Source organism: Haematobia irritans, chromosome 3 (genome assembly GCF_050003625.1).
Source record: "Haematobia irritans isolate KBUSLIRL chromosome 3, ASM5000362v1, whole genome shotgun sequence".
Classification (NCBI taxonomy): domain Eukaryota; kingdom Metazoa; phylum Arthropoda; class Insecta; order Diptera; family Muscidae; genus Haematobia; species Haematobia irritans.
Window position 1 is genome coordinate 50,236,150 of NC_134399.1, and position 26,583 is coordinate 50,262,732.

The following is a 26,583-nucleotide window of genomic DNA, read 5'->3' on the forward strand; positions in this document are numbered from 1 at the left end:
ACCTTCTTCTTTTCCGCCAGTTTTATGTGAATTTGTGAAGATAGGCTGAATATATTATCGACCGTTGAGTAACTTCTCGGAATCCTGCTTGGAATTCGTTCAATATTTTGTTATTGTTTGTCCACTTCGTTATCCTCTCATTTAAAACACCAATCAGCACCTTTGCCATTGCGTTCATAAAATATATCCCCTATAGTTGTTTGGTATCTCTGTATTTCCTTTCTTATATATTGGGAATATTACACTTTCTTCTAGGTTGACGTCAGCTCTCCCGGAATTGAAAATTACATTAAAAATTCGGGCCATTTCGCAAAAAATTCGTTGGTAGAGTTTTTCAAAAATTCGTAATGTATTCTATCTATTCCTGGAGCTTTATTGTCTTTTGTTTTGTGTAAAACACTACGTATCTCCTCAATATCGATATTCCTGTCCAAGTCCTTAGAAGTACACTAAAATAACGTTGAAAACCTTGAGCCGTTATATTTGTACCGATCTTGAAATCTTGACCTTTTATTTATTTGGCAAGCTTCCACCGTTCCTTGGGATCTGAACTTCGACTAATTTTTAACTCTATGTCTCTGTGATAACTCATTTTCTTTCGTTTTCAAAGGTTTTTATATTTCGCAGAGTTTATATATAAATTCCTGTTCTCATCGTTATGAACCTTTCTAAACTTTTTAGATTTTTAAATGATTCACATCTTGTCATCTCGCATTCGTTGTCAAACCATTTGCTTTTGTATTTCAATGATTTTTTAATTTTTTGCACTTTAACATATTGTTTTACTATGTTAGCTATATCTGTTAAATTGTTTATATTTCCTCTTGCCTGTAAAAGATTCTGATTCATTATTCTTTGATAGTGCTCTTTTTCGTGTTCTATCCATTTTAATTTAGGTAAAATGTTTAAGGATTTTGACGTGTCTTGCACCCTGCCAACATTTTTTGAATTTGGGGGCGCTTCTGAGAATCCCCAGTACGTCGAAAACAATCATATACGATATCAAAAACTCGTCGGAAAAGCGCCGTCACTATTGAGAAGTTGTACCACGCCAAGTTACTACAAAAAGGTTTCGCATGAGTGCAATTATTAGGTGCCTTTATAGATCAATTTAGAACGACGCCAATAAGAGACCCTCCAAACAATCAGAAAAAGTACATTTTAAGATAGTGGTAAAAGAATCATTGTGGTCGAGTAAAACACGTTTGTTTAGATATTTATTAATTTGATTAATCATTTACAAATTCTTAAAAATATAACATTTATACCACTATCACATCACATTTAACATAATTTTTTGCATTAATGATGATGTAGAGTTACAAGTAGCGAGTACATGTTGCAGCGTCTATCAGCCAGTGTTTTTATTCGATGGAGGCAGCGTGTCTATAAAATATTTGAAAAACAATCACTTTATTCCATTTGGAAAATCAAAAATTGTTCACCAATATACCTTTCACAATTTTAAGCGTAAAAACTATGTTTTCAGAACTTTATTTTCGTTTTTATTTAAATAAAATGTAACAAGCTGGTTGCGCTTGGCGTTTCACAAAAAATAAAATGGCTTTTGTAAAAGTAGTGATGGCAAAATACATGTATGAAGTACATTTTGTACTTTATGATATGCTGCCCCCCATCACAGTAGGATGGTTGTAGTGACATTTACGAGTCTGTGGTAGCGATGAAGATGAAATGGAACTTTGAAATGCTGGCAGGGGCATTTGTCTCACGTTCATCTCTACACGGATGAAAAAGACTGTTTTTCATATGTTTGGCTATAAACATTATATGTTTGGAACACAAATTTTTAAACACAATATTTTTGAGTGCAAGCATATAATGTTCATAAACTAGCATAACATGTTTGCAACATATATGTTAATATGTTAGAACATATTATGTTTGGGACATAAAATGTTTTTAAATATAATATGCTTGGATGCAAACATATATTAATTTAGAAATAGCCTATAAACATATATGTGTTTAGTAGCTTGGAGCGCTATTTAACAGGGAGCGATATTGAATTAAGTTGGTGGTTGTTGCTTGTTATTACAAAATTAACATTTTATTTTTCCTTGGGCAATTGATCAGCTACTTCTTTGATCCTTACAAACTGTGTGGTCCGCTGTTCGAATCCCCGTCCGGCAAAAGGTAAAATTAAAATAAATAAAAAAATCATACAATTGAATAATTTCTTCTACAATGTTTGTATTACAGAAAAAGGTGCTAAGAACTAAAAAATCTCGTGGAAGTGAGAAAGATGTGGAGGAACATACAATTGGGCAGAAACAAAATTTTGAGCATTCAGGTCGAAAACCTATGTTGTTAGCACCTATATTACCTGTTTATTTTCATAATTCATTATGATTGTAAATATATAAATAAATAAATAAAATTTTGAGCACAATATTGTTTGGGAGAATTTTTTAAGCATATAATATTTTTGGGTGCAAAATGCTTCCAAACATATTATATGTTCACATAATAACATATTGTTTTTTGGAAGACAACATTATTGAATTTGGATGCAAAAATACAAAATGTTTGGAAATTGACTACCCAAACATATATTGTTTAGACCAATATGCTTTCAAACATATTATATATTGGAAGAGATCAAACATATAAATGTTTGGGCAATAGCCAAAAATGTATATGCTTGAAGCAAAATATGTTTGGGAGTATATGTTACAGAATCGATTTTTTGTGAGCGTGTATACATAATGGTAAATGGTCGGACCATATCTTGTTTTGTATCGTAAAGCTTTTAACATATTTTAGCATATCCAGATGTACTGCCGCTATATCGTGTACCGATGTACCCATTGCACTAATATATGTGTAGTACACGCTCACAAAAAATCGCTTCTGTAACATATACTCCCAAACATATTTTGCTTCAAGCATATACATTTTTGGCTATTGCCCAAACATTTATATGTTTGATCTCTTCCAATATATAATATGTTTGAAAGCATATTGGTCTAACCAATATATGTTTGGGTAGTCTAAGTTCCAAACATTTTGTATTTTTGCATCCAAATTCAATAATGTTGTCTTCCAAAAAACAATATGTTATTATGTGAACATATAATATGTTTGGAAGCATTTTGCACCCAAAAATATTATATGCTTAAAAAAATTCTCCCAAACAATATTGTGCTCAAAATTTTATTTATTTATTTATATATTTATAATCATAATGAATTATGAAAATAAACAGGTAATATAGGTGCTAACAACATAGGTTTTCGACCTGAATGCTCAAAATTTTGTTTCTGCCCAATTGTATATTCCCCCACATCTTTCTCACTTCCACGAGATTTTTTAGTTCTTAGCACCTTTTTCTGTAACACAAACATTGTAGAAGAAATTCAATTGTATGATTTTTTTATTTTAATTTTACCTTTTGCGGGACGGGGATTCGAGCAGCGGACCACACAGTTTGTAAGGATCAAAGAAGTAGCTGATCAATTGCCCAAGGAAAAATAAAATGTCAATTTTGTAATAACAAGCAACAACCACCAACTTAATTCAATATCGCTCCCTGTTAAATAGCGCTCCAAGCTACTAAACACATATATGTTTATAGGCTATTTCTAAATTAATATATACCCTGCCAACATTTTTTGAATTTGGGGACTCTTTTGAGAATCCCCACTACGTCGAAAACAATCATATACGACATCAAATACTCGTCGGAAAAGCGCCGTCACTATTGAGAAGTTGTACCACGCCAAGTTACTACAAAAATGTTTCGCATGAGTGCAATTATTAGGTGCCTTTATAGATCAATTTAGAACGACGCCAATAAGGGACCCTCCAAACAATCAGAAAAAGTGCATTTTAAGATAGTTGTAAAAGAATCATTGTGGTCGAGTAAAACACGTTTGTTTAGATATTTATTAATTTGATTAAACATTTACAAATTCTTAAAAATATAAGATTTATACCACTATCACATTACATTTAACATAATTTTTGGCATTAATGATGATGTTGAGTTACAAGTAGCGAGTTACATGTTGCTGCGTCTATCAACCAGTGTTTTTATTCCATGGAGACAGCGTGTCTGTAAAATATCTGAAAAACAATCACTTTATTCCATTTGGAAAATCACCACATTGTTCACCAATATACCTTTCACAATTTTAAGCGTATAATCTATGTTTTCAGAACTTTATTTTCGTTTTTATTTAATTAAAATATAACAAGCTGGTTGCGCTTGGCGTTTCACAAAAAAATGGCTTTTTTAGCAGTAGGGATGGCAAATTACTTGCATGTACTTTTTGATGTACCTTTTCATGATGGTTGAAGTGACATTTACGAGTCTGTGGTAACGATGAGGTTGAAATGGAACTTTGAAATGCTGGCAGGGATGTTTGCATCCAAGCATATTATATTTAAAAACATTTTATGTCCCAAACATAATATGTTCTAACATATTAACATATATGTCCCAAACATGTTATGCTAGTTTATGAACATTATATGCTTGCACTCAAAAATATTGTGTTTAAAAATTTGTGTTCCAAACATATAATGTTTATAGCCAAACATATGAAAAACAGTCTTTTTCATCCGTGTAGTTACTTGTCGATAACAAGTAACTCCTTTTTTACGCCACAAAGAATTACACCACTAGCTCTACCCATTCGACTTATCTTTTTCGCAGCCTGCCAATACTATAAGGATTGTTCTTTTTTTCCTTTTTATTAAAACTTCCGTTTTATGTAGTTGTTAGTAACAGAATGACATTTCCTTTTTTTTATTTTCAATAAATTGTAAAATAATTTTCTTGGCTTGTTTTTCCAAAAATAATATTTAAAGTATTTTTATTATACAAAGTGCCTACAACTCGGCCATGCTCCTTTGTACACGTCCACGTGATACATCTGAAATTGAGAAATATAATCTTTTAATTTAAGAAAACAATTTTATTCATCATCTTCCTCCAAAAATGATTTATATATTTTAATTTTATCGGCCGATACGATTCCCTCATATGGCCTTTGCGTCCTCTTCGATCCCGGCATGTCTTTCACGACATATCTGTCATTTCCCAAATATTTCACTATTTGAAATGGACCACAGAATTTAGGAAGTAATTTTCGACCTCCGTCAACTGTTTTCGTCTTCTTAACAAGAACCAATTGACCTCTTTCATAAATACTACCCAACTTTCTACACTGATCGAATTTTCTTTTCTGATATCTCTGTGCCTTTTCTATTGAAGTTTTAGCTTGCTCTCGGCTAATAGTAAAATTCTGACCTACATTCTCTACCACCTCATTACTTAAATATGCATCATTTTTTCCCTTTGGTAAAAATCCAAATAAAAGTTCATTGGGTATTTTTCCGGTAGATTTGTTAACGGTGGAATTCAAACCCCACTGAATGTTACTCACACATTCATCCCAACTGTTCTCCTCTACTGCAGATGCTCGTATGCTTGATAAAATAGTTCTATTATATCTCTCAGCCTGGCCATTCGCTCGTGGAGTTGCGGTCGCATTATGGATCACCTTTATTCCACATTCACTTGTGAAATTCATAAACTTATGGCATCTAAAAGTACTAGCCCGGTCGCAAACAACTCGCCTTGGTACCCCAAAAATCTTTATAAAATCATCTAAAAATTTTATTACATGATCCGCCTTTGTCGTTGGTACAGCTTTTAATTGCACGTACTTTGAAAATCCATCTACCATCACAATCAAATACATGTTCTTCCTTTTACTTTTCGAAAAAGGTCCAATATGATCAATGTGTACTGTCTCAAATGGAATGTTTGACTTTTCTATAGGATGCAATTGTCCTACTTGCTTACCCGAAACTACCTTGTTGTAAGAACAGGGGAGACAGCATGCGATATATCTATTGACATAACGTCTCATATTCGCAAACCAGTATTTATTGCTTATAGCAGAAATTGTCTTATGTACTGAAAAATGGCCAATCTTATCATGATGATTGAAAACTATTTCTCTTCTAGACGTTTTGGGTACAACCCATTTTATTCCATCTTCAGTTTTCTTGTACAGCCTGCCCTGCTTTAATCCAAATCCTTTTGAATTTGTTTTTCGTTCTTATCTTGTGGTGCATTTTTAAGAATTTCTAATAGATATTTGCACCTATCATCACTGAGCTGCATTGCTAGTACCCAATCTTTCTCAGATATATCTACTCTATTAATATCCGTTTTTATTGGGGGCTCTATTGCATTACGACTTAGTGCATCCACATGACCCATCTGAGACCCCGGACGATATTCTATTTCAAAATTAAAATCTTGTAACATTAACCACCATCTACCTATCCTCGGAAATAAATCTCTTTTCGTAAATGCAGTTCTTAAAGCTGCGCAATCTGTTAAAACTTTAAATTCAATTCCTAATAAATATACTCGAAATCGTTTCAATGCATATACAACTGCTAAAGTCTCCAACTCATATGAATGATAACATTGTTCTTCCTTTGAAGTTGTATGACTAAAGTATGCAACCGGTTTCAAATAACCATCAGTTTGTCTCTGAAACAAAACCGCGCCCACTCCCCATTTACAAGCATCTGTGTGCAATTCAGTGTAAGCTTCCCTATCGTATATGGCTAATATAGGACGATCTGTAAGACGTTGTTGTAATTCTTGAAAAGCTTTGTTTTGCTCCTCCCCCCATATAAATTTTGCATCCTTTTTCACTAACATTTGAATAGGCCTGGCTATCAAGGCATACTGATGAATAAATTTCCTAAAATATCCTGTTAATCCTAAAAATTGTCGTATTTCGTGTATATTTTTAGGAATTGGAAATTCTAGAACAGCTCTTATTTTGTCTTTTCCCGGCTTAACACCCTCTGAATTTATTTCAAATCCTAAATATTGTATACTATCTTGAACAAAAAAACATTTCTTTAATTTAAGTGTAACACCATTTTCTTCAAACCGTTTCAAAACAATTTCAAGGTTTTTAAACCCATTTTCAATTGAGTCAGAAGGAATCAATACATCATCCATATAAACCATTGCAATATTAAATCTCAAATTTCCAAGAACTTTATTCATGGTTCGTTGAAAAACCGCAGGCGCATTTACCAAACCAAATGGCATTCTCAAAAATTCATAATGACCATCAGGTGTAATAAAGGCTGTTTTGTGAGAGGAGTTGTTATCCATCGGGATTTGGTAGTATCCACTTGCACAATCTAGACTAGTGAAGTATTTGCTACCTTTTAGTCTATCAATTTCATCATCCATTCTCGGCATTGGAAACACTTCTTTCACAGTTTTCCTATTCAGAGCTCTGAAGTCAATGCACATTCTGTATCCGCCATCTTTCTTTCTAACCAAACGAATGGGCCTGGAATACGAGGATGATGAGTCCTGAATTAGGCCAGCATTTTTTAATTCATCTACCATTTCCCGTACAATCCCTTTCTCCGACCAAGACATGCGGTATGGTTTATATGACAGCGGTATTTCATCCTTTAAGACAATTTTCATTTCCGAGTCTCTTATTGTCCCTAACTCTGACATATCATTAGCAAAACAACATCTATATTTATTCAAAAGTAACATCAGTTGTTTAATTTGTTCTTCTGTCAAATGACCACACTGAGTAGAAACTTCAGCATAGCTCAAATTATTCAACTCTTTCCTGTTTACAACATTATTTTCTATACAGCCAGTTTCATCAAAATAACATGCATGGGCTCTACCAATCCGACTCCCATCCTTAAAAATTATATCCTCTTCGGATTCATTACTGATTAGAACTAATCCATTATTACCAAAAACACATCCCATGATTTGATATTCGCCCTTCGGTTTATTAACATACAAGTCGTCGATGTAATAACTCAAATTCGTGTCTGAATCAGTAACAACATTTACAAGTTGGGCCTGTCTCTTTGGGATATTAACTGTGCCATCAACAAATAAGGAGAATTTTTTCTTCAACTCGCAATCAAATTCGGGTAATAAACCACAATCACGAGTCATCAGATGAACAACATTATTCGCCACAATCATTATAATGTTAGGATGATTTATCAAAGGTCGCCCGATTAAGACGTCAACATCTTGCGCATAATCGGGTACAATGTAAATTTCGACTACAGCTGTAGCCAAATCAACTTCTAGTTTGGACGAAAATTTGTTTATCACGGGTACAACTGACCCTCCATATCCCATAACATGCATACAACACTTATCATATTCAATTTTTAATGTATTAGCACTAGATTGCCTCATAAGTATCACAGAACATCCTGTGTCAAGGAATGAATCAAAACTCACACCATGCACTTTACATTTCATAAAATAACAAAAATCCTTGCTTGAATTACTGCTATTCTTTACATTCAATGTGGCAAACTCACCCGTATTTTTCAAACACTCCTGGGTTTGATGTCCCCATTTTCTACATTTATTACACTTCTTTGCAGGTTCCTTACATTTGTTGGCATAATGTCCCCTTTTCTTACAATTGAAGCAAATCAAGTCCTTTTCCTCATTTTCCTCACGTGGTATTGTTATGGATCGTCCCTCTATCTTCCGAATTTTTGATCTAGGTTCTATGTTACTGGGAAATGTTGAAAGATAATGCCCAAACAAGTCCTCAGGTGTTATAAAATTGCCTGCTCTTGCTCCAATCTGGGTACTGCCTTGAGGGAGTCCATCTATTATGCACGAAACAGCATCACGTCCGGAAATTTTGCATGCATCTGTCAATAATTTTTTATCGAAATAATATTTCGCCATTGACTCTTCAGGAACTTTGACACGGTTAACCAATCGCTTAAGAGTTTCTGCATAGTTTTGGTGTTCTGGGAATGATTGAATTAACAAAATTTTCCATTGTTCCCATGACAACGAGTAATTATTTAAACTCTCAAACCAATTTTTTGCTAATCCTTTTAGTCGATTCTGCATGACGAAAATTTTATAGTTATCGTTCCAACCATTCAAAACTCCAAACTGTTCGATTTTCTGAATCCACGCTGATGCTGGCAAATTTATTATTCCAGGTTCAAATTCCGGAATAAAATTAGCACTTGCGGTCACACCTGCTGTATGTTGTCTATCAGATAAATTTCTCACTAAACTTTCAAGAGATTGCATCCTAGCGTTAATTTCATCTCTCGTGATATGTCCATCTCCATCAGAACAGAATGCATCAATATTTGAATTTCTTGCATTTTCTCGCGCTTCCAGTTGTCTTCTAGCCGATTGATGCATTCTCGTATTCATTTTGGTCCTTTGCGTAATTTCCAATACAGTTATTAGTATTTGGTGTATCCCACCGCTGCTTTATAAGGATTGTTCTTTTTTTTTCTTTTTATTAAAACTTCCGTTTTATGTAGTTGTTAGTAACAGAATGACATTTCCTTTTTTTTATTTTCAATAAATTGTAAAATAATTTTCTTGGCTTGTTTTTCCAAAAATAATATTTAAAGTATTTTTATTATACAAAGTGCCTACAATACAAATCGAAACCATAAAAATATTTTGTCCACTTTTCTGTTTTTGTTTCAGTTGGAGCAAAAATTTCAAACCCATTAATATATTGTTACGTTTTTATATTGAGGCGTATTTAATTACCCGATAATTAAAACACAGTTCTTTTCAAATAACGACAATCTACAATTTATTTGTTTAATTGATTGGTTTCACTTATTTGCTCTACGATGTGTACTCTATAAACTTTAGCTTACGACTGACTTCACAGCTCCCTGCGTCAGCTCTTTTATAGTACTGTATAACGAAATCGAAAATTCTCGGTAGTCTGGCCTACAACATTCTAGACTATTCTACTACCTGGTAGATGTCGCACGGGCACATATTTATCGGCCTATGCTCATTGTCTTGGCTACAATCAACTGGAACATTCTACTCTATGGCGATGTCGCACAGGCATAAGCAATGAAGATAACAAAACAAAAAGGGGTTACTTTACAATGAACGATTGGGAAACTAAGAACACAAAAGATGTGTAGGAAAGTTCTAGAAAATAAAGAAATGATTTTGACAAGTGATGGCGTAATTTGACTGTTACAATTTGAAATTTAAATTAACGGAAACTAATTTGAATAAACTTAAATCTAGAAAAATCAAATTCGTAATAATATGTAAAAAACTCTGGGTATAAACATTTGTTATTCAAACCATTTATATTATAAGAAAGAATTTTAAAATTACTTGCTAACTGCATATTTCTTTTATATGATGTACTATCTCTTAGTTTTTAGCTTATAGTGAGTTTTTAGTATATTATACTTTATGTTTAAATTAAAATTATCGCCATACAATTCCTTCATAACGTTGTGTCCAATAGTTCCACATACAAACTTCTTGTCTTTGTTCCATTTGAACCTTATACCACCGACTCTTATTTTATCATCTCGTACTTTAATTGGATGTGTTTTACTGAATTCCATTAGACACTTTCTTAAATGAAGCATTACCATCTTATCCAATCTTCTTTCTGCGTTTAAGTCTCTTTCTATATATATGTTGGTACCTTTCAAATTTTTCGTTTTGCCTATAAATCCACATCGTTTTCTGAATCAAACTCCACCAAGGCTGCCACCAATGTGTTCGTTTGGTATAATATTTTCACTGATCTAACGCGCTTCTCTACTTCTAAAACCGTGGAGCATATATTTTCTATTTCGCCTTTGTTAGCTTGGTATGGTGTGATTCCTAGGTCACTTAATCGTCTTTTAAGTATACCATTTTCATCCTTCAAACGTTCCACCTCGTGTCCAGTTCTCCGTTTTGTGTCCTAAGTGACTGCACATCTTTCGCCAGTTTCGCAATGTTCCCATGTACTTCTTCATTGCACTCCTTTATAATATTTTTTAGTTTAGCGACACTAATGTCCGAAACCTTCTGTTGTTCCTGACTCATCTTGGCAAATTTTGGTGCTTTTTCCGTTTGCTCCTCCGGAGATAAATGGAGTGCTTTTCGTTTTTCCAGTGTGATAAGTTGTGTGGCAACTCCAGCCGAGTCAATGACAGATTGTCAAAAGTCTGGCATTGCGGAAAAACGACAACAAAGAAGAAAACAAAAGTTAGTTCCTCGTGAAGTCTTTATCGTATTTCTAAATTAAACTGAATTTTTATATGTTTTTATTAAATAAAAGAATTTTAATAGTTATTTAAGTTAAACAGTTCGTGTTTTAATTCATACAACATAAATAACTATAGTTGTTTCGTTGTTTTCCTTTTGAATTACCTTCTATTTTTTTTATAACGCCCTTAGCCGTTTACTGTGAATTGTTTGTCAGTGTTCGTAAGTTCTTTATATTCGCTTTACCAAAGATGTACATAGCAAGATGTCGCACTTACATTATAGACAATACCCAATAGATGTCGTCGTTGCATATTGGTCCAATCTTTCACTCATTGGAAAAGTTCATTTCTGATCTTACACTCAATGACAGTGTTGCCGTTTTAAGAATTTCTTTACAAAATTGGGCAAACATATTTGTAAATCGAGAGAACAATTTTAAGAAATTTTCTAGAATTGATTTCTGCAAATGACAAGACAAAATTATTAGCACGAACTGTGTTTAATCAACCAATAAAATGATTATTAAGATAGACAAGGAATGCAAACTTTTCTACAAATTACATATTGGAGTGTTATCCCTGCCAGCATTTCAATGTTCCATTTCATCCTCATCGCTACCACAGACTCGTAAGTGACACTGCAACAATCGCCAACTGTGATAGTATTTTGCCATCACTATTCGCATGAAAGTATTTTGCCATCACTATTGTTACAAGAGCCATTTTATATTTTGTGCAACCCCAAGCGCAACTGGCTTATTATAATTTATTTCAATGAAAACGAAAATAAGGTGCTGAAAACATAGTTATTACGCTTAAAATTGTGAAAAGTAAATTGGTGAACAATTTTTGAATTTCCAAATGGAATAAAGTGATAGCTTTTTAAATATTTTTCCAGACACGCTGCCTCCATTGGGAATAAAAGTACTGGCTGATAGACGCTACAACATTTAACTTACAACTTGTAACTCAACATCAATCTCTTATTAATGCATAAAAATGTAAATGTGATGTGATAGTCTTATAAATGTTATATTTATGAGAATTTATAAATTTTTCAAAAAATTAATAAACATCTAAACAATCGTGTTTTACTTGACCACAATGATTCTTTTACAACTATCTTAAAATTCACTTTGTCTGATTGTTTGAAGGGGCTCTTATTGGCGTCCTTCTAAATGTATCCAGAAGGGCTCCTAATAATTGCACTCATGCGATACTTTTTTGTAGTAACTTGGCGTGGTACAACTTCTCAATAGTGACGGCGCTTTTCCGAGGAGTTTTGGATATCGTATACGACTGTTTTCGACGTAGTGGGGATTCTCAGAAGCGCCCCCAAATTCAAAAAATGTTGGCAGGGATAGCACAAACATGAAATGTGTTTATAAACTGCGGTGTGATAATGATTTTGTAAGATAACATTTGCATTGAAGTTTAAAGACTGGCAATGTACGAAATCATTTATATATATTCTGCATTCTTTTATCTGTCATTATTATTATCATCCCAATAAACACAGGATGAGCGTTTTTCAAATGCAACAACTTTTCGGTTTGAGGGTAAATATAATTTTCAACATAAATTCAACTTGACTTGAAACAGCTCATCTTCAATACATCTTCAAATTTTTTGCGAATTACTTCCAATTTGCCAAAATGTTGACGAAATATTTGAAAAGGTGTTGGAGATAATATGAGAAAACTTTGACAAAACACTACCCTAAAATGCAACGAAAAAACCATGTGGTTTTCAATACTTGTTTGTGCAACGAAGTTCGTGGTCAATTGGAAGAAATAAAAAACTTGGAAAATTTTAGACAAAAAACTGAATTTACTCCAAATAGTTTCTAATAATAGGTAAGTGAAAATAAAAAAAATTAAATGAAACTTTAAGGAAGACACTAAATATATATTTCTTTGCCGAAAACTAAAATTATGGATTCTAAGTTCTTGAAACATTAAAAAGCTGACCGATAAAAAATGTTGGACAATTAACTGGAACTGATTCAAATAGTTTATAATAATTGGTAAGTCAATATGAAAAATTAAATCAACACTTTAGAGAAGTCACTAAATTTAAATCTTATTGCAGAAAAATAAAATATTTTGATGCTGCATTCTTGAAACCTTAAGAGGTTGACCGATGAAAATGATGGTGGCTTATCGAAAAGAGAAAGTTTCCATAAATCAAAGTGCAACGAATTAAACTTGGTATTTATGCTTTTCCATATCAACAACTACTACATGTTAATTCGCATCACATCGATATTTTAATTTACCTCGCATCATCGGTTTAATTTGTTATTTTGCGAATTGAAATTACTGGAAATTTATTCTAACTCACTGGTTATCAAGTTCCTTGCGAATTGCCCGAATTTTAATGAGTTTTACAACAATTTTGTGACACCAACGCTCTTGAGGAAATCGAATTTTGTGGTTTTCAATACATTTTGTGCCACGAAGTACGTGGTCAGTTGGAAGAAATACAAAAATTGAAATATTTTTGACACAAGAGTGAAATTAGTCCAAAACGCTAACTATAATTGATAATTCAAAACAAAAAGTGAAATAAAACGTAATGGAAATCACAAAACTCGACTGCTTTGCAGAAAACTAAAATCATTGGATGTTATATTCTTGGAAGATGTTGACCGGTGAAAAAATGATGAAGCAAACAACAAAGAAAATATTCCAGAAAACTTGCAAAGTTCAACCAATTAAAAAAGTGCAACAATTCCTATATCAAGAACTTCTGGATGAAAATGTGCATTACATCAATTTACATTCCGTCATCAGTTTGATATTTTGTGAATTCCTCTTGATAGAATCTATTCTAACACGCAGGCCAGCAAATTCCTCGATATTAATTATTTCAAATTGCCAACATATTAATTAATTAATTAATTAATTAATAGTTATGTGACACCGACATTATGGAGGAAATGGAATTATACATGTAAAAATGTTTAAGATATTTAAAGTTGTATTGATCGTTTTAGTTATTAATACGTTTAATAAGAAACTTATGTTTTAATTGGTATTATATTATTATTATTCTTATATATTATTAATGTTATTTTTAATATTATTATATTTTTAACGAAAAAAATTAATAAAATTTACAAAATCCCTAGAAATTTAGTGTTGACTTTCAGTTAGAACTGGGATTGACTTTCATGCAAATTGTGGTTAGAAAATATTCGCAACAATGTTAATTTTTAATTTGCCTCACATTGAAAACTTTTTGAGAAATTATTGAGTAGCGATACATTTCAATTTGAGGATTACAATTGAGAGATTATTTCTATTGTGTTGAATTTTACTGTTGAGGGTAATGTCTGTTTTTTGTTGAGAACGCGATTTTCTCAACAATTTCTCAACTTGAAAAATTATTGAATTTTAGTATTTTTCAAACGTTTGTGTTTATTGGGATGTACTTCACTGCCAGCATTTCAAAGTTCCATTTCATCCTCAAGGCATATTAATTAAAGGTAAAGTCACGAGCAAACGTGTGTACCCCCCATGATAATTATAATGTCAAACTAAAATGGCAGATGACTTAAGTTGACATTTTGTGTATGTGTAGTGTTGTTTTCAGCCAACAATTGTTTATTACAAAGAACAAAGTCATTTGAATTTAAATATATGCCTAAGGCAGACATCAATACAAAACAACAACAAAAAATGGGCCGAAATTTTCCCGCTACATAAGCGAACGGTGTCCTTGTCTCAGTGAATTGGCCTGGGAACAATGCGTAAGTGTGGAATGACATGTAACAAGTTGGAGGAAATAATTATGAGCTTCTTGTGTATTCTATTTATGTTCCCGATTTTGATAATCTTTATTTGGATATGAATGGCATTATTCACAATTGCTCCCATTCCGATGATACAAACATCCATCTCAACATAACAGGAGGATATGTTGAAGGACATATTCAACTATATTGACAAGTTGTTTTTTCTAATTAAACCACAGAAATTATTCCTTATGGCCATTGACGGAGTGGCCCCTCGTGCAAAAATGAATCAACAGCGCAGTAGACGTTTTCGTTCAGCCAAGGAAGCTGAACTTTGGAACGATTAGCACAGAGCCTAGGTGAAGTGAGAGAACACGAACGATTCGGTTGCAATTGTATTACACCAGAAACAGAATTTATGGATCGTTTGCATGAGGCATTGCGCTATTTCATAAAAAATTATTGCTGATCCTATGTGGCAGAAGTGCAGAGTTACCCATCAAAAAATTTGGAAGTTCTTCCAAAGGCACAACTTTAAAAGAACTTCCAGAAGATGTACTCCCAATGATGTTCTTCATTTTAACTACACAGGAAGTTCTTTTCATTCAATTTTTTATAACATGTTTTATTCATATTTTTAATTGGTAATGTTAAATTTTTTGTTTCAAATTGGTTAAAAACTGTTTAAGAATTCATAAAATGGTACAAATTATTTAAATTTTGTCGAAAAATGTTAAATTCAATCTGAAAAAATTATGAATTTTTGAGAATATTTGAGGTCAAACGTTTCAGACAAGCGTTAGAATCCATTAAAAATTATAAAAAATTATAAAAAATCATAAAAATTATTTATTATTTATCTTTCCGATATTATGAGGTATTGCTCAATTAAATTCTATTTGCTTTCCTTGCAGATGTGTCCAATAAATAGTTATAGGACATAAATACATTGTCTGCATCTTCAATCAATTCTTTGGCTCCATAATATGGACACATTTTGAGTTTTTACCTACTTTAACCAAGTCTTCAATGTCCATTAAATCCAGATCATATTTGCGCGATTCCACACGATGATGAAAGGCGCAAGTTCTTTTTTTTGGACTCGCAATCGACAAATCGCTCTGTGTTTTATTTGAATTGCCCTGTTCTCGCAATACCTCGGGATATATACACAATTGATCTCTGGATCTCAAAACCACCGCTCTCGTAAATGAGTAAGATGTCCGCTTTAATTCTTACATAGCTTGCGTTAGTTGTGAATGAGGTACCCATTATATACATATTATTTAGACGCCAGCTACCACCCTTGGGCTTTGCACGAGCAATCATTTACAGGTGCTCCGCCTAAATAGGATTGTTTTTAAAATAATTGGTGGCGGTGCTGTTTGTTGTATTTGCATCTTCATTTCCTCTTTTCGGGATTGCAGCCATTCCAAAGATGAACATAAGGTTTAACCGGTTCCTATGAGAAAGTTTTTGTTTTATTGGTGGTTACATTGTTATACATTATTTTATACCCGTTGGGGATTCCAGAAAACCATTTGATCCATCTCTTAGACATATGATGACCTTTTCCATATAAGCTCTTTGAACTTCATAGGGATCTATTCATAGGGATTTATTGCTATTGCATCTCTTACATTCCTTAATGCCTCAATTCGTACACTCGAACCATAGTGTTTCAGTTTAGCAATACATTCTTCAACATTTATTTGCCTTATGCCTCCATCATATTGTGATACTTTGAGCTGTTCCCGAATTGTAATTTTGCGCACTTTGAATTTATTTTCTCCCCAGTTTCTAACAAGTAGGCAAAAGATTCGTAAAACTAACCCCATACTAATAACACAACGTAAATAAAAGCAATATATATGTAAACAAAGAATGTAAACAAATCTACTAAACGTAAACAAAGCCTTTCACAAGATGAATGTCGATATTAGTCACCTGATTGCATGACTTTACCTGGATTACCTCGTCGCTACCACAGACTCGTAAATGTCACCACAACCATCGCGAACTGTGATGGGGGAAGCATATCAAAAAGTACAAAATGTACATGAAAGTATTTTGCCATCACTACTGTTAGAAGAGCCATTTTATTTTTTGTGAAACGCCAAGCGCAACCAGCTTGTTATATTTTATTTAAATAAAAACGAAAATAAAGTTCTGAAAACATAGATATTACGCTTAAAATTGTGAAAGGTATATGGTGAACAATTTTCGACTTTCCAAATAGAATAAAGTGATCGTTTTTCAAATATTTTTCCAGGCACGCTGTCTCCATCGAAAATAAACAAACTGGCTGATAGACGCTGCAATATGTAACTTGCTACTTAAAACTCAACATCATTCTTTTATTAATGCAAAAAATTATGTTAAGTGTGATGAGATAAACCGAAAAATGTTATATTTATAAGAAATTATAAATGTTTAATCAAATCAATAAACATCTACACAATCGTGTTTTACTTGACCACAATGATTCTTCTACAATTACCTTAAAATTCACTTTTTCTGATAGTTTGCAGGGGTTCTTATTGGCGTCCTTCGAAATTGATCTAAATAGGCACCTAATAATTGCACTGATGAGAAACTTTTTCGTAGTATCTTGGCGTGGTACAACTTCTCAATAGTGGCGGCGCTTTTCCGACGAGTTTTTGTTTCAAAAACTGTTGGCAGGGTTCTTACGTGAACAACCAGCGGCTTGTGAAGAAAATGCCATATAATATGAACAAAAATTGTCTCCAGATTTGAACATCTAAAATATTATTAGTTTCATTGTATTATATCAGAAAATCTTTTGATGTATTTGATTGATAGATGCTATGACCTACGGTTTTTCTGATGTGGGATTTTTTATATTTACGTATTTATAAATTGTATCTTGGCAACACTATTCATTCAAAAGTTCATTTCTTTTGAGCATGTTCGAATCCAGCATTACTCTATGTGTCTCTCTTTTACTTTATACTAGAATGAGAAAATGTATCAACCATCTCCCTTTCGCACCCATAATGCAAATTAGTTTTTGTTTGTTTCCTTAGCCAATCAAACCGACCTTTACACTGATTGTGCGATTATTCCTTTCATCACGATTATTTCCTTTATTTTCATATTAATTCATCTATTTGGTTAGACATCAGGTTAAACTAGAGTTGTCTTAAAACCCAGAATAATATGTACAAGTCCTTGTGATCCTTATATTTCTTCCAATAAGGTTATCCTCTTTCATGCTTAAGTTATTGAAAGGCTGGTAAATGCTGGTGTAAAACGGAATCATGTACAAAAGCAATGCATTACATCAACGTCATTCGCCGTTGAAAAAAGTCGGTAAAACCATCTAATGTATGTAGTCCTTAATTACAACTTAATGTTAATCAATGATATTTCCTATAGGGACTCGATAGAAATACGTACTGTATAGAAAAAAAAAAATATGAACACAATATAAATACGAGGAACACAATATAAACATGATGAAAAATGGTGCTGTTAATGTTGCAAGCAAAGCTCTGCTGGAAGAGGCACCATCCGGACAGAAGAATCTGGATATTGTTGTGACAATTGATGTGTGAGAAAAAGAAGCAAAACTAAATAAATAAATGGCAACATGATAATAGATGTATCTTCATTTACAAAATGCACATGGTATCTAGTAACTTAAATTCCATCATCTGGTTTACTTATTTAGCTTTTCTGGGTGTGGAAATAAAAAACATCGTTAGTAAAAATTGAAGCCATGGACTTACGAAAATATAAGTCAAAGTATTGTTTTAGTCCAAAGCTGGGTTTCCGCGCTTATGGAATAATGTTGCAAGTGTATGAAAGACAATCGTTATTGTGGCCCACAAAGAGATATGCGGAAATATGGTTCATATTAGTCGATTTTTTAATATAGCCTCCATTTCCCTGCCAACATTTTTTGCATTTGTATGTAATGTCAAGAAGGAAAAGTCAGACCCATCGTTTAGTATACCGATCGTCTTAGAATTAAATTCTAAGTCGATGTAGCGATGTCCGCCTGTCTGTCTGTTCATGTATTTTTGTGTGCAAAGTACAGCTCGCAGTTTAAGTCCGATCGTCCTCAAATTTGACACATAGTTTTACTTTGGCTCAAAGACAATCGCTATTGATTCGTTTCAATCAATTTTCAGATTTAGATATAGCTGCCATATATATTTATTTTATTTATTTATTCAGTCGTCAATACAAAGGAAGCCAATAAAGGCCTACATGTGTTGTAGTAAGATATCTGATACCTGGTGCCAGCAAATCATAATAAACTACTCAACACTATTAAAATACTGCAAAATCCTCTTTCTATAAGAGAATGACCTAAGGTCATTAGGAAGATGATTCCAAACACGTAAAACTCTAACTCAAAATAAGACATACCTTATTCGCAACATTATTAATATGATGATCAAAGCATAGGTTCGAATCTAGAGTAATTCCAAGACATTTAAGAGAATTGACTAAGTTAAACCTCTGACCATCTATTAATATAGAAGGGGAATGAAACTTTGACCTCCGTGGTCATATGAATCTAAATCGGGAGAAAATTACATATGGGAGTTATATCTGAACCGATTTTGACCGAATTTGGCATGTATAGCAAGAATATTGATTCTACTCTCTGTGCAAAACTTCACGAAGATGGGAGTGAATTTTTGTCTGTAGCGCTATATAAGTGCATATCGGACAAAATATATAGCTATATCTAAATCCGAACAAATTTCAACCAAATTTGACATGCATAGCATTCTCTGTGAACAATTTCAAGTTTTGATTATTTTCCCCATTATACATTCAACACGACCATAAAAAAGTTCACAGGATCAAAACGAAATTCCCATAACCATTCAATTGGTTACAATAACCAATGCCGATAAATTTGGTTTTATGCTGCATAAAATTGTTGAGCTAACCACCAGCATAGTGAGACCTACATCATGGGAATCAACAAATGGTTGGTACAACCAAAAGTTGAGTATACTAATAGAATCTTAGTTCAATTATAGGACGGGCGTAACGTAGTTGTTGCAACAAATAAATATTTATGTCAACATCGACATGGTAAATGGTATGACGCTACAAAATTTGCAAAACGGGGAACAGCATTTACTTGATAATAGTCCGCAATACATTGAATAAAGTTTATCCCATAGAAAAGAAGTTTCCTTCAGGTAAGTAGCGCACCGATTTATAAAAAAGGAATATTACAAAAGTTTCCATAAAAATTGCAGGCTTCATACACCAACAAACACAAATACTTTTGACGGCAAGCGAGCTTTTTTATTGTGTTAAGATTACAGGAAGAGTCTAAGTCGATATGTATTGATATCTAGAGGCTTAAGGAAGAAATTTCTGGCAAGTATATATTGAATTAGGTTCTGTAGTTTGACCACATAATTGCAACCTAATAACCATCTGTCATTGGTATACAAACATTACCTATAAAAAATTGTAAATTGTAATGTAAATTGATCTCACGTATATGTAGATCAAAAGCCTTTGTTGTTAGCACCTTTTGTATTTATTTTCGTAGTTTATTATGATTGTAAATCTTGTAATAAATAAATAAAATCGCAATATAATCTGCCCTTTCATTTGATATTGGAATTTGGTTAGGATAATAGTAAAGAAAATCGAGGGCGGTTGCACCAACAAACAAAACAATATGAAATTGGGACAACCAATGCAAAGTTGATCCAACACACTACCATGTAGTTACAATTGCCAAATGTTAGTTGTGCTGACAGATATCATTGATAGTTGATGGAACCATCTGCTTTCGGTTGGCAAATAATTCGGTTGAGGCAACGAATTTGTTTTCTGGGTGTAGTCAAAGTTCTCGGATATTATCTTCAACACCTTTCAAAGATTTCATCAAAATTTTGGCAAATTGGAAATAATTCGCAAACAATTTGAAGATGTATTGAAGATGACCTCTTTCAAATCAAGTTGAATTTATGTTGAAAATTATATTTACCCTCAAACTGAAAAGTTGTTGCATCATCCTGTGTTTATTGGGAAACATTTCAAACCCCAAAACATTCTTGGTGAGAACGTCGTATTATTACCCCAATCCTTTGAAACAATGTTTAAAAAAATTAATTTTAGCATTTTTCGAAGGTTTGTGTTTATTGAGGTTGGTTTATGGTTATGAATGAATAAAGGCTGGTACTCTGTTCGGTTTTCGCGTTGAAACTCCATACAAAACCAAAAAATGCGAAAAACTAGCGAAATTTTTTCCATTTGCGATACTTTGAAAAACTGACGTAAATCGATCAGTCAGTATTTTCATAACATGGCGCCATTTGCAATGTGAATTAAGAAATAATTTATTTATTAAACTGATTTTGGTGAATTTATAATGCAAAAGTGGATCGGACTATTATTTAAAAATGTAATCTGATCGATTGAGAAAACAAAGTATGACATGGAGTTGTATTTCCGTAATAAACTAGCAACCAATATCTAGCCGCTTGTAGAACATAAATAATGTATAAAACATGAAATTTAATCACAAATGTTAACAAAATAAAAGCCTTATTTGGTGAATTATATTTTACAATCGCTTCATTTGTACTGGGCTATCCCGATGCACACAAAACAAAATGTTAACAAAAGGAGTACAGCAATTGACTTCAACCAACCAAGCATTAGAACTTTAACCAACATGTATAGTACCAGGGTAGCAATGAATGGAATCACAAGAATTAATTGCTATGACCAAAAAATAAAATTGTAAAGCATTGTAAAATTAGATTTTTTAAATCCAAAGTTATTTGTAAAATAACTTCTGCTTCTTCTTTTTCAATTTAATTATTATGTATGCGTGTATGTGTGTAAATCGAGCCACTATTTGCCTATGTATATGTAATCATTTCGTGACATTTTGCGATGTTGTCAATACATTTCGATGATATAAACGCGAAAAAGTTCCAAAATGGCTGTTTTTTCCTTCAAAATATATTGTCAACACTATCATTTTTCAACGCGAAACAATGATTGAGTGGAACTTTTTTCGCACCAACAAACAGAGTACCGGCCTTAAGTCAGTACGTCGCGTTTAATTTCTTCTTTTCTATGTGGATACAGTATTCTTTATTTAGTATTATTTTTTAAACATCTTTACTAATATATTTTTCTCGTTTTAGGATTTCTGACGGAAATAAAAGCATCATGGTATCAGTGAAAACGTGACCTGTGACAATTACTAGCTACTGCCATGAAGCTGCCATTTCTTTGTTCCCGCCGAGAAATTGAGGAGACTTGGTGTGGGAGAAGTATATCCCTCCACGGTACACACTCCATAACGATGGACTCGGGAATAGGGGTGGGAGATGTTATTCCCTCACCGGCATGACCCCCGTATCCCAAACGTGAGGGAAGTGGCTAAGGATTCGTTCCTCAAAAATCTTGCGCCCTCCAATGCGGGATATACATGGATTTGGAAGTGGGAAAGAAATTCCCTCGCCAAATCTTAAATTTGTTTTTTTTTTTTTTGGGAAAAAGGCGCATTTTTTCTCGGCATTGGACTGGGCCGCAATATTGGCTCCATATACATGTGTGTATGAGTCTTATTCGATTACGTAGGTATTTTTGCGTACTAAACTTCTTTATTACTCAAAAATACCTTTGACTACCGATATCTACTTAGGAGAACATTCGAAAACGACTCCAAACTCTATTTCTACAGTTTCGATTTTCCATTTGGTTAGCACTAAAATTAATTTTTATACACATCTTTATCAATAAACGAAATTTGGAGACCATACGGTACGTCTCTAGTAAATGGACATTCTTACAAAAACTATACCTGATATTTTCTCGCTTTCTTTTTTTTCTCAAACTTCGAAAGGTATTAGAGGCCAAATAAATAGAGCTTATTTTCATAAGGTCACAACTCAAGAATCAAGTTTTCAGAAGAAACTCTTGAAGTAATTGAAGTGGGTTCCTCGTATAAAAAAACTAAAATTTTTGTTCTACATGCTTTCTGTAAATGCTATATACATCTCTGTAAAAGCAGAGCGAAATTATAAATTTTTAGGCAATTGTATTATAACTTGATATAGTCCAAAACAACGACTGAAAAAGTCTATTTTAATTCAAATAAATTATTAAAGAAAAGTAACCGTGAAAAAATGGCCAATTTAGCGCGATAATGCGAACTTAATACCCATATAATGCAAAAAATGCATTATAGAATCTAGCCAAAGACTTATGGCCAATGAATTTGTATTTGCCAGAGATTTTAAATATAGAGTTATTTTTGACCCCTACAGTGTTGAGATTTGTGTAAATTTAAAGCTTTAACCCGGTTGTAAGATAGCTAAGCAGCATTTTTTTAAATTTGTGATTTGAATTATTCCCATACAAGACAAATAAGATTTTTTATATCGTACTATATTTTCTTATTATACTTTATTGTCTTATAAAAAAAAGAGTAACAATCAATTTAATTCTTGCTATAAAATAATCAATTTTGCAATTTAGTTAATATACTTGTTGCGTAATACAAAACCAATAAGGCAAATGAAACTGTATTATAACATATGACTAAAGCCTTTTTGTTGTTAGATTGCACATAAATAAGAACAAGTTTTAATAATTTCGGTGTTATGTATTTACAATAATAATTCAATTTTGATTAATATAAGAGACTCAAAGAAATTTGTTAGTTAGACACAGCAGAAAAGTCTGCTAAAACAGCAAAAAGTATATTGAAAAGTGGGAAGCAGTCAATATTTGCCAAAATAGGAAGCAAATAACGTTTGAACATTTCTTAAATATTTGTAGCCTTTTCCATAGAGGTACAAAATTAATGTCGAGGTCTCAGTGGCTTTAAATTTATTGAAATATTATTCTCAAAACATGGATAAAATGTTTCGAAACAAATGTTCTTTGTATTATTCTAATCTACTGTTTAGATTTAAGGTTTATTTTAGTGGCAGCTCACTATTATTTGGTTTACTGTATTGTCTTAATTAATTGAAAATGTTCTTTTGTATTAAACAAGCCAATATGTTAACATAAATGATCAAATATTAATCTTGAATAACATCTCAAAATTAAAATTCATTTAATATACATATTAGAACTTTGTTATTAAGCTGAAAACCTATGCAAAGCGGAAAGAGGACCCATTGGTTGCTAAAAGTAACAACCCAATAAACACAAACGTTTGAAAAATGCTAAATTTCAACAATTTTTCAAACATTTTTTCAAAGGATTAAGGTAATATTCAAGTTGAGAAATTGTTGAGAAAATCGCGTTCTCAACAAAAAACAGACATTACCCTCAACAGTGAAATTCAACACATTAGCAATAATATCTTAAGTGTTATCCTCAAATTGAAATGCATCGCTACTCAATAATTTGTCAAACAATTTTCGATGCGAGTCAAATTCCAAATTAACATCGTTGCAAATACTTTTCAACCTAAATTTGTATGAATGATATCCCCACTTCAAATTGAAAGTCAAAGCCAAAATTCTATGAATTTTGTATAATTTATTTATTTTCATCAAAATAAAATATATAATAATACACTACACTACATAATACACTACATAATACACTACAATACCAATTGACAAATTGTTGAAATCATACATATGCATAGCATATGTATGATTTCAACAATTTGTTGTTTTTAACAATTTTAATTGGTTGCACTTGTAATGTTTCTGGAAACTTTTTCTTGTCGATAAGCCACTCATTTTTTATTGGTCAGCTTCTTAATGTTTGCAAGAATGTAGCATCCAAAGATTTTAGTTTTCTGCAAAGAGATTTAAATTTAGTGACTTCTCTAAAGTGTTGATTTAATTTTTCATATTGACGTACAAATTATTATAAACTATTTGAAGCAGTTCCAGTTAATTTTCCACCATTTTATAATGTTTTCAAGAACGTAGAATCCATAATTTTAGTTTTCTGCAAAGAGATACACATTTAGTGACTTCCTTAAAGTTTTATTTCATTTTTTATTTTCACTTACCTATTTTTATAAACTATTTGGTTATTTGTCTCAAATTTTCCATTTTTTTAATTTCTTGCAATTGACCACGAACTTCGTTGCACAAATAAGTATTGAAAACCACATGGTTTTTTCGTTGCATTTTAGGGTAGTGTTTTGTCAAAGTTTTTTCATATTATCTTCAAAACCTTTTCAAAGATTTTGTCAACATTTTGGCAAATTGGAAGTAATTCGCAAACAATTTGAAGATGTATTGAAGATGAGCTATTTCAAGTCAAGTTGAATTTATGTTGAAAATTATATTTACCCTCAAACTGAAAAGTTGTTGCATTTGAAAAACGCTCATCCTGTGTTTATTGGGAAATAAGTAAATATGGTTATGTGGATACCTGGTATGCTACACTAAATACTATTAGGTTAGGTTAGGTTAAAGTTGCAGCCCGATTTAAGATTCAGGCTCACTTAGACTATTCAGTCCATTGTGATACCACATTAACTAAAAGTATCTATTACATATGGGCACTTCTAGTTTTAACCGCTGAACCTTCTTGATTATTTTTCTTTGTTGAACCAACCAGATTGTTCCAAAAACATTAGCAGACTGCTTAAGTTAACGTTTTCCAGATCCGCCAGTAATCTGAAGCTATATGCTCCTAAAAGTTGCTTGCGCTTTACACAAAATGCAGGACACTCACACAAGAGGTGTTTAATTGATTCCTTTTCCTCCACATCATGACAGCTCATACAATAGTCATTATACTTCCTATAGTTTTTGCAAAATCGCCTATCAGGCAGCGACCCGTTATAGCAGATATCAGGAATGATATCTGACGTCTCGAGAACACTAGCATATCTAGTGTGCGGTTTAAGTTTAAATGGAGCCATATTTGCTTGGTGTCGTTACAGCCCTTGCAATTCTCCCATCGAACATTTGCCATCATAACAGCCTTCTCACGCAGCATGAGCTTGCAGGTAGCCAGGGGCATACCAACAGATTCTAGTTCCCCTGGAATATGTAAGGTAGTCCCTAGCCTTGCCAACTCATCCGCTTCGCAGTTCCCCGGTATGTTCCTATGGCCAGGCACCCATATTAGGTGAATATTGTACTGCTCAGCCATCTCGTTGCGGCAGTCTATGGCCGTTTTCGAGCTAAGGAACACAGAGTCCAAGGATTTTATTGCAGGTTGACTGTCTGAGTATATATTAATGCCAATATTTGTTGGAAAATTACTTCTCAGCCAATTCACCACCTCTCTTATTGCCAATATTTCAGCCTGAAAAACACTACAGTGATTAGGTATTCTTTTCGCTATTCGAATTTCCATATCTTTAGAATATACTCCGAACCCCACTTGTCCATTCAATTTGGAGCCATCAGTATAGAAATCTATATATCTTTTATTCCACGAGGTCTGTGTACACCACGCCTCACTGTTGGGAATTAGAGTTTCAAACTTTTTGTCGAAAAGTGGTTTTGCCAGGGTGTAATCCACTACGTTAGGCACATCTGGCATTACTTTGAGGACCGAACTATGGCCGTACATTTTTTGCGACCACAGCGATAGCTCGTGCAACCGCACAGCCGTTGTTGCAGCTGACTGTTTGGCCAAAATGTCTAAAGGCAATAGATGTAGCATGACATTAAGGGAGTCTGTTCCTGTCCTACTAAATGCTCCTGAGATACATAAGCTCGCCATACGCTGAACTTTATCTAAACAAGTCGGTTTCTGAAGTGCCGGCCACCAGACTACAACACCATATAGCATTATAGGTCTAACTA

At 32.9% G+C, this 26,583-nt stretch overlaps 7 long non-coding RNA genes across 8 annotated transcripts; 4 read left to right on the plus strand and 3 right to left on the minus strand.

The window, feature by feature from the left end:
• Positions 1–1,184: 1,184 nt before the first annotated feature.
• On the minus strand, positions 1,185–1,800 carry LOC142230594 (uncharacterized). The gene is made up of 2 exons (XR_012720745.1): positions 1,454–1,800; positions 1,185–1,386 (listed from the first exon to the last, which is right to left on the minus strand). It is a non-coding gene; the product is annotated as an uncharacterized LOC142230594 (long non-coding RNA).
• A 2,072-nt stretch (positions 1,801–3,872) lies between these two features.
• Positions 3,873–4,378, minus strand: LOC142231971 (uncharacterized). The gene is made up of 2 exons (XR_012720978.1): positions 4,144–4,378; positions 3,873–4,086 (listed from the first exon to the last, which is right to left on the minus strand). It is a non-coding gene; the product is annotated as an uncharacterized LOC142231971 (long non-coding RNA).
• A 7,928-nt stretch (positions 4,379–12,306) lies between these two features.
• Positions 12,307–13,111, plus strand: LOC142229398 (uncharacterized). Its single transcript, XR_012720397.1, has 3 exons — positions 12,307–12,635; positions 12,755–12,932; positions 13,023–13,111. It is a non-coding gene; the product is annotated as an uncharacterized LOC142229398 (long non-coding RNA).
• Positions 13,112–14,577: 1,466 nt separating this feature from the next.
• LOC142229156 (uncharacterized) lies at positions 14,578–15,533 on the plus strand. Its single transcript, XR_012720343.1, has 2 exons — positions 14,578–14,830; positions 14,992–15,533. It is a non-coding gene; the product is annotated as an uncharacterized LOC142229156 (long non-coding RNA).
• Positions 15,534–16,138: 605 nt separating this feature from the next.
• On the minus strand, positions 16,139–16,414 carry LOC142229155 (uncharacterized). The gene is made up of 2 exons (XR_012720342.1): positions 16,333–16,414; positions 16,139–16,277 (listed from the first exon to the last, which is right to left on the minus strand). It is a non-coding gene; the product is annotated as an uncharacterized LOC142229155 (long non-coding RNA).
• A 209-nt stretch (positions 16,415–16,623) lies between these two features.
• Positions 16,624–17,297, plus strand: LOC142229157 (uncharacterized). Its single transcript, XR_012720344.1, has 2 exons — positions 16,624–17,020; positions 17,088–17,297. It is a non-coding gene; the product is annotated as an uncharacterized LOC142229157 (long non-coding RNA).
• Positions 17,298–17,866: 569 nt separating this feature from the next.
• LOC142229034 (uncharacterized) lies at positions 17,867–20,337 on the plus strand. 2 transcript variants are annotated; one of them, XR_012720310.1, is made up of 3 exons: positions 17,867–18,163; positions 18,215–20,004; positions 20,065–20,337. It is a non-coding gene; the product is annotated as an uncharacterized LOC142229034 (long non-coding RNA). The 2 variants fall into 2 exon arrangements; XR_012720309.1 differs by having other exon boundaries at positions 17,867–18,144.
• Positions 20,338–26,583: the final 6,246 nt, after the last annotated feature.